This window comes from Mus musculus, chromosome 12 (assembly GCF_000001635.26).
Source record: "Mus musculus strain C57BL/6J chromosome 12, GRCm38.p6 C57BL/6J".
Taxonomy (NCBI): domain Eukaryota; kingdom Metazoa; phylum Chordata; class Mammalia; order Rodentia; family Muridae; genus Mus; species Mus musculus.
Window position 1 is genome coordinate 22,336,264 of NC_000078.6, and position 9,417 is coordinate 22,345,680.

Here is a 9,417-nt window from a genome sequence, read left to right on the forward strand (position 1 = left end):
CTTGAGCTGGAAACCAAATATTTTAGAGGAGGGAGCTCCAGAACACAGGGCGGTGCAGCTGCCCAGCCTTTGCCTCCTCCCTGGTATCAGGCTGCTAATTAGAATGCATGCTTTGCATTGGTTTAGGACATTCTTGCTGTTGTGTTATAGTACACACACACACACACACACACACACAAGCACACAAGCACACACACACACGCCCTTGTTCCCAGAATGTACTAATATTAATTTGGAGGCAGGAAGAACTTTGACATAGCTAGCCTCCAAGCAGATCCCGAGTGACCCTCTTTGGATGCAAAGAACAAGGCATAAGCATCAGGAGGATGGAGACCACCCGGGAGCCTTCAATCCATGTTTCAGGGCTATCCCTGAAACGTTGAGGGTTCATGGGATGTGGAAAAGGGAAAAGGAAGGATCTGAGACTCGGGACCTGGTTCTGAGGAGCAATGGCTTGAAGATCTGCTCCTGCATGCAATGCCATTTAAAGAAAGGGTGGTGACAATGGGAATATGTCTGGCCATCTTAAGCACCTGGGACCAATGGCATAAGCAGTATGAGATAAGGAGGAAGAGAGGGTAGGATTGACCCTTTTCTGAAACTCCAGTAAAGAAGAGCTCTATGTAAAGAAGCCTTAGTCCTGGAGGGACTCCATGGAGCATAGTCCTCCCACCCTGCCATGTTCCACTACACCCAGATGGGAAAACACACCTTTACAATGCTAAGTGCTGCTGAGACTCTTGAATATCCGGCAGCTAGCCCTGAGCCATAGGAACTCTCAGACAGTGCAATCAGTGACAGTGACACCCCTTCCCCTCAAAAGGGGACAAGGATTAAATACAGACGCTTGGGATAGAGGACCAACAGTCATAGAGCAAGCTAGCCAAAGAACCGCCAGGGAGGACAAGAAAGCAGGCTCCCAGCAGCAGAAAGCCCCCCAAACCCACTTTAGCCTCCTTCTTGACAGATACACCCCATCACCTGGGAGAGTGCATCACCAGAGAAGCCCATACTTGAGCAGGCAGTCAGGACCTTTTTCCAGTGTTTTCCAGTCTCTTGGGGTCTTGAAGTATAGATGCTTGAGTCATGCTGGATTATGGTCCCTACTCTCGAGTGCCCTGCACTACAATGGCACATTCCTAGGCAGGAGAACTAGGTGCTCTGGCCAAGAAGATGGAATTTAGAGTCAAAACTGTAGGTCCAGAGGGGATGGTGGAAGATGACAGAGCCTCCAGGGAGTGGTAAGCTGTCTCATGTGGCTCAGCTATGAGTTAGCAGAATGAGTCCCATTCAGAAAGAAAAGACCTAGGTTAGAGCTGGGCTCTGTCCTTTGGGTTTTGATCTATCCTGGGCCCCTTCCCTGCTATCATCCTGAGAGGCAAGGAGGTTCCAAGGTGCGTTTAGCTGGTACCCAAAGAAGCTGCTGGCCAATAAAGTGGCTGTCAAAGCCATGATCTCTTAATGCTCACTTTCATGAAACTGCTAAGTGGAGCCCACAAATGCTGGCGGCCTCATAGATGCTTCTTGGCACTTGCCTGTAGATGCCTAACAGAGACCTGGATAAAAAATTTAATACGAGGGACCTCATTTTAGCTCTCCTGGAGGCACTGAGACAGCAGCAAAGATGTGTGACGGGCTCAGTGGTACACACCCCGTTACCCCTCTGTCATTCATTAAGCAACCGAGCCAGCCTTAGTGATGTTTAGCTGTCTGGGGGAAAAAACCTGACCAAAAAAAGGAATGCTTATACAGTAACAGAAAAGTCACTGTGTGCTCCCCTGAAGAAATACCTACCTAGCCCTGGCCATGAAACTAACCCAGGCTTCATTGATCAGACAGCCCTACTTTCATCTTTTTAGGGGGGAGGAATGAGGGTCCCTGGATCACACAGCCACCTCTCACTTGTTTAAAGCACTTCACATTCTAGCAGGGATTAGATCTGACAGACAACAGCCTTGGAGATCAGGACATGTGATTTCACAGTAATGGGAATTGGGGGAGTGAGCTAACAGCTCCTACCTCTTCTCCCAGGGTCTGTTATGCTCTTATTGTCCTTAACACACTGAATTGTAAATTAAGGAAAGAGCAAACAAGTAGCTGGGAAGCTCTGTGGAAATATTTAACCCGAGCTTGGTACTGCCAGTAAAAAGCTTTGCTAACAGCACTGTTGTGCTGTCGCTGGGAAAGGCCCTTGGGAGCTCCAATGTCCCATTAACCACAGCTCAGTGCTGGCTAGGAACATGCATGGTACAAGTAGTTCATCTCACCACGCAGCAATCTCATCAGAAAGACTGCCAAACCTCAAGGACTGCTAGATATCGACCCTGGAGGGAAGGTGGTGGGAGACGTGGGTACCAAATCCCTATGAAGTCCTGGACTCAGGAGAGACTGGGTGCATCCTCTGTGAATTTGAACTTCTGCAGACCATTTGGGCTTGGCTGATGGATAGCCTGTTCCATGTCAGGTGGAACAGAAGGTGGCAGGGGGAAATCAGCCTCAACTGTGCTCTTCGTTATGGTGACCAGCAGAATATTGTTCCTTGACCTCGTCCTCAGACTCTGGTCCTGCTTTGTTCAGAGCACTTCCTCAGTTCAGGTACTGAATTCTCTTTTTGTGTGTGGTGTGTGTGTTACGCACTATATTAGAGTTTCATTGCTGTGAACAAATACCATAACCAACCATGGCAACTCTTACAAAGGACAGCATTTCTTTGGGGTTGGCTTACAGGTTCAGAGGTTTAGTCCATTTACATCAAGAAGGGAACATGGCATCATCCAGCCAGGCATGGCACAGGAGGGACTGAGAGTTCTATGTCTTCATCTGAAAGCTGCTAGCAGAATACTGACTTCCAGGCAGCTAGGATGAGGGTCTTAAAACGCACACCCACAGTGACATGCCTACTCCCACAAGGCCATACTTACTCCAAAAGTGCCACAACTTCTAATAGTGCCAATCCCTGGACCAAACATATACAAACCATCACACACACCCTCATGCACACACACATGCACCCTCATGCACACACATATGCACCCTTATACACATACACACTTGCATGCTTTCCCATGCAGAATATAGAGGTTGACATGAGAATGTTTTTTCCTTCTTTTTGCTTTCTTTACTTCTCCCAAGACAGGTTTTCAACTGGACACAAACCTAGATATAACTAGAAGGGGAATCTCAGTCAAGGAATTGTTTCCATCACATTGGGATTCAGACATGTCTGTATGACATTTTCATGATTATTAATTGATGTAGATGGCCCAGTCCACTGTGGGTGGCACAATTCCTAGGCAGGTGAGCCTGGCCTGTGTAAGAAAGAGGCTAAGTAGATCAAGGAAGGCAAGTCAGTAAGCACCATTCCTCCACAATCTCTGCTTCAGCTCCTGCCTCCAGTTCCTGCCTTGGCTTTCCTGAATGATGGTCTATAACCTCTAGCCCAGTTAAACCCTTTCCTTCCTCCAGTTCCTTTTAATCAGTGTTTTATCTCAGCATAGAAAACAAACAAGGACAGATGTGTACAGTCTAAGATCAAGCAGCCCCTTCCATGTAGCTTCACGTAGGTGGTAGCATAATGTTGACATTATTTACTTGTAAGATTGATCACAGGCCGGAAGCCAGAAAAACAGACATCAACTCCCTACTTTAGAACTCGATTTAATGAGAACTAATGGAGGTTCCCAAGAAAACTCCCTTAATTGCTTCCAAGGATAGTACCCTCAGTGCCCTAACACCTCCTAGTCCCCACCTGAGCCCCACCATGACACTAAGGCCAAGGCTCCAATACGAGGACCATTAGGGGAAAATCCACATCAGAGCAGTAGCAGAGAGAGAAAGGGTTTGTTATCCCAGAAGTTGGGATAAGTACGAACTATGCGTAAATTCATACAAGTTCATTTTAGATCAGTTTTTGTTGTTGTTGTTGTTTTGTTTTTGTTTTTGTTTTGAGACAGGGTTTCTCTGTGTAGCCCTGGCTGTCCTGAAACACACTTTGTAGACCAGGCTGGCCTTGAACTCAGAAATCTGCCTGCCCCTGCCTCCTGAGTGCTGGGATTAAGGGTGTGTGCCACCATGCCCTGCACTTCAGATCAGTTTTTCCACTGAGAGTTATTTTTATAAACTAGGCCTTTGCCAAGTGTGGTGGCATACCTTTAATCCCAGCACTCTAACGAAAGAAACAGGCAGATCTCTCTCAGGCTGTGGCTAACTTGGCCTACACAGTGAGACCCTCTCTCAGACAAGTGGATTCTTTTTGAGACTTTGAAGAGCTAAAAAGGTCTGGATAAAGACTTGTAGACCTCTCATGACATCATCAGCATCCTCTCAACAGTGCTTCTGGGAAGTAATGGAAGCTAGCAGACAGGCCTTTGTTGGGGAAGTGTTACTAGATCCTTTCAGGGAAGAGAATACTGGAAGTTTGGCTTCTATCCTCTCTCTGATTCCCCTCTGTCATGCTGTGAGCATCTCCCCTCCCCTGCATTCTTCCACCACAATATCTTGCCTCACCTACAGACCCCAAACCAGCAAGACCAAAGGACAGAAACCTCTAATCCTGTGAGCCAACATAAGCTTCATCCTTTACTCAAATCAGCTAAGGCAACCAAAGGAAGAAGGATAGAAAAGTCCATGCCTGGTGCACAGTAAGATTGGCTAACAGCCCGTTTTCCAGAGGAATGTTCTGCCTCTAGTAATTCCCAAGAACCTGAGATTTCTCACTGTCCAGCCAAGGGAAAAGGTAATGTTCTCAGCTCTGGAATTTTCTGGAGGCTTGGTTGGTTTAACACAGACATTTCCAGTTTGCTTGCAGTTAACTTGTAAATGATTACTCTTGGAATGAAAGGTCTGGGTCTTAAAGGAACTTTTTGGTAAACAATGCAATAAAATAGTGACACCCACAAGTACCCGTGATGTGAACAGGGAAATGTCACTGGGACTTTCACCTCCACCTCATAGAGTACTCACCCCCAGATAATGTTGTGAAAGCAAGCCGTTTACACCCCAAGGTGAGAGACAGCCACATGTATAGGTCACTCACCTCACGGTTTGTGCTTTGGGGACAGAGGCAGGGAAGGATTTGGCAGCACACAATTATAACACAGATGGAAATTTAGATCTGGGGGTCAGTTTTTTGCTGGTGTGTCCAAAGACCAGAGAGTGTGCCAGATCCCCTTGAACTGGGGTTACAGATAGTTGTTTTCGGTTTTTTGTGGGTTTGTTTGTTTTTTATTTTGTTTTGTTTTGTTTCGTTTTTGAGACTGGGCTTCTCTGGCTTGTCCTGGAACAAGGTTATCCCTGGCTGTCCTAGAACTCACTCTGTAGACCAGGCTGGCCTCTAAGCCATAAATGCACCTGCATCTGCCTCTCAAGTGTTGGGATTAAAGGCATGTGCCACCATTGCCTGGCCAGATAGTTGTAAGCCACCATGTGGGTTCTAGGAACTGAACCCAATTCCTCTGGAGGAGCAACAAGTACTTTTAACTGCCAAGTCATCATTTTTCCACCCTGCCCCTATCTTTAAAACACACTCACACACATGCACACACATGTACAAGTGCACACATACACATGCACACACACACACATGCACAAGTGCACACATATACATGTGCACATACACACACATTTTAAAGATTTTGTCATTATTGTATGTGGCTGTTTTGCTTTATGTATGTCTGTGTACCACATGTGTGCAGTGCTCTCAGATATCAGAGAGGGCATCACATCCCCTGGAACTGGAATGACAGATGATTGTAAACTTCTGTGCTGGGCGTTGAACCTGCTCTCAACCTCTGAATCATCCCCCCTTTAAAAGGTGTTCTTCCACTGAGCTATGTCCTAGATGTGCTCATGTCTACACCACGAGTCTCTGCTCTAGTGTTCACGATCCCATTATCCATGTTTTGTGTTTGTTTCTGAAAACAAAGAAAATAACTTAGGAAGCTCATCCTTGGGCCAGACACTTGTGCTTGTTCTTATTTTTTGAGACAGGGTCTACTTTGTAGCCTGGATAGCCTGGAATTTTCTTGTAGACCAGGCTGGCATCAAACTCACAGAGATTTGCCTGCCTCTACATTCCTGAGTTCTAGAATTAAAAGTAAGTGCCACCATGCCCAGTTTAGGCCTCAACATTTGAAAATATGTGTTTTCTGGGTCACCTTTATGACTGACTTTAGAAAATGAATGACAAGCACATCTATCCTCAGCTTATTTTACAGAACAGCACACAAAGACTGTTCATTTTGTCATCTTAATAAAGTCTGTAGACTCTCCGTGCGGAAATAAAGTAGACAGTCCTAGATATAGGAGCCTTAAACTGGAGTATGTGGGGGCTACTCAGGTAAGCTCTGCCACACAGTCAGGAACGCTGGGTTTGGGAACTTGTGTATGTGGTAGAAATACTACATGGTGGTATGTCACTGTGCATCTCTTCCCAGTTCCATAGTCTGGCAGCTTGAAATTGCTTTGTAGGTGTACTTACACCAGAGAAATGGGCAGCCGCTGATCATGACTGGGCTTCTTTCTTAACTGATTGTCTAAGCCAAACAAGGCAGCGGAGTGTTGTGACTTTGTTGAGGATTATATTCACAGGCCGGCACATCTGAGCCACCACATTGTGAGTAGCAAAGATGTTTGTGGAAAAACGCTACCAATACACAGGTGTCATGGGCAGATGAAGTTAGACCAGACATCTTTACCAGCCTTGCTTGCTCATTAACATAAACAAATGCCAACTGACATTGATGTTGGAAAGAGACTCATCTGTCAATGACAGCAGCTACTTCTTTGCTGATGGAGCTGATTAATAAGCATTTCTTCTGCGTCTTATTTTGTCCAGGAATGGTTAAAATGCAGACTGGGTATTGATGCAAGCACTTGGCAAAAATCAATGGACGCATATATGTGAATCAATTAGCTACATGGGCTTCACTATAGAGTAGCGGATATCTCTGAATCCTTTGCAGGCTGTGTGCTGTCCAGTCTTTAAGTCAGCAAACATAAAGTAAGTGTATTTATGGATATACACACACATCTATTTTTCAGGGACTAGCCTTTCAGTATTTACCAGCCCACTTTGAATACAATTCTATCTTTCCTCCCAACAGGCAGAGCAGTGGCCCTCCCAACTCTGATTCATGCTCCTGGAATTAAATACATATAGGATTAAAGCCCTGATATGCTGAAATGCAAGCAAAGGCAACTAGTATTATAAATATTATTTGTCTTTCAGCAATTGAGGGAATGCCATTTGTTGTTTTCAAGCCCTTAGAATAATACAAACAAGTGCCAGCAGAGGGCCAGGGTTTGTTTTCATGGGAAAGCAAAACAAACCAAAAAAATAATAGTTTAATTAGCACTCCATATGTAGATAGCTCTTGCTAAAGCTTTTAAAGGTTGCTTGCAATACTTTATTTTTTTTCTTAGATCATAGCACTCTCTTCATAGCTGGGTGTGATGGTGCATGCCTGTGATCCCAACACTGGTGAGGCTGAGTGGGAAGCTTAGGAATTTGAAGCTACAAATTCTGGGCAGCAGAGCTGATTAGAAGCCAGACATAGTGAGATCCTATTTCTAGAAAACAAAACAAACAAACAAAATCCTTCTTCCTTTAGCGTGTGGATGCATTCATAGGTTTCTCTCCCTCTCCTTTAGATGGGGCAGGCATTTCTCCAGTGTTTTCCTATTGTCTATAAAATAAAAGTGAAGCTCTTGATTCTACTCGAGCTCTTCCCCAATCCTTCTCCCAGCTACCATCTGACATCTAAGGACCTCCAAACCCTGCCTGCATGTGTAGGGGCCTTCCACTATGACAGGTTCGATGGGACTCAGACATGAATGACTGGGAACCTTTTTTATTGCGTATTTCATAACATGTGCATAGTATATAATATGCTGCATAGCCTTCTAACAGGAACAGATGACCATAGCTGAGTGATTTTTCTCATCATCCAGGAAAACACTTCCTTAGTCAATGTTCTCCAGGCCCTTGGGACTGAACTTGAGCAGCTCTGTTTCCTTGCCCCTGTTGGTGAAATTGTGGATGTATGCAGTGGACACCCCAGGGATGATCAAGCACACCCCCATAATGGCGAGGCCAGGGAGAATCTAGAACCACAACTCCACACCGTTACTCACACTCCAACCCGTCACTGGCTCCTCAGAGGTGACCCAGCTTTACCTCTCTTCCATTGAGAAACTTTCTTGACCACACCATTCATTCACCTGTAGAGAGTTGAAAAGTTGCAGCACTCACCCAAGAGCCCCACACTAAAGCATCTGCAGTACACTAGACCTGCTCAGCAGAGAGTGTCAGCCACATCCTTGAGACTTCAAGCTGCCCTTCCCCACAGTTCACAGCGCCCCTCTGTGTTTCTCCACTGAGAGCAGCTCTGCTCCTCATTGGCTTCCTGTAGGACAGGCTAGCTAGCTTTTGACCCTGGAACGTTGTTGTGAGCTTCCTCATCTTCACACACCTTCATACCCTCACACCAAATCCTTGGCCTGGAACACTTTCTTTTTCTTGACTGCTTGGGAAGTGTCTTGGTCATCTTTCAGAATCAACCCCAAACCTGAGCCTGAGGGTCCACCTCTTTTCAATTCTTTCTCAGCCTGTCTGGGCAAAATTGGTGGTCTTGGCTACTCTCCTTCCTTGAAGCATTAGACAGAGAATCTGTGAGGCAGCAGAAAAGAAACAGAGCAGAGCACAGCACTAAGGTCTTGATGCATGGGGGCAGCGGGGAGGGACATCGTCTTGGAGACTGGGAAGAGGAAAGGGATGAGAAACTGCTGGAGGTTAGACCAGGAGGGGGATAATGACTGGACTGTATAAAAAGAACTATTATTAATAAGAATAATACTAATAGATCTTGGTGCACAGTAAGACGCCTATCACCCTTTTCTCTGCCTGTCTCCATCCTCACTGATATGTGAAGTGATTGGTTTTTGGCCAAATATTGAGTCAGACAAGGTGAGAGCACTCATTTCACTGAACTTACAATACATCTCAACCCCAATCTGTTCTAGAAGCTTCCACTATAGAACAATTTGCACTTATCGCTAAAGCATCTGCTTCTTAATATTTATTTATTTATTTATTTATTTATTTATTTATTTATTTATTATATGTAAGTACACTGTAGTTTTCTTCAGACACTCCAGAAGAGAGCATCAGGTTTTGTTACCGATGCTTGTGAGCCACCATGTGGTTGCTGGGATTTGAACTCAGGATCTTTGGAAGAGCAGTCTGCACTCTTAACCACTGAGCCAGCTCACCAGCTCCAGAATCTGCTGTTTGATGCTCACCTCTTGCATTCAGCTTCTGGGAAGCTCTAAATTGGGGCAGACACAGAGTAGGACCTCCATAAATTTCATTTGTCTTTTTGAGACTGGGTCTTTTTATGGACTCCCTAACCATTACTA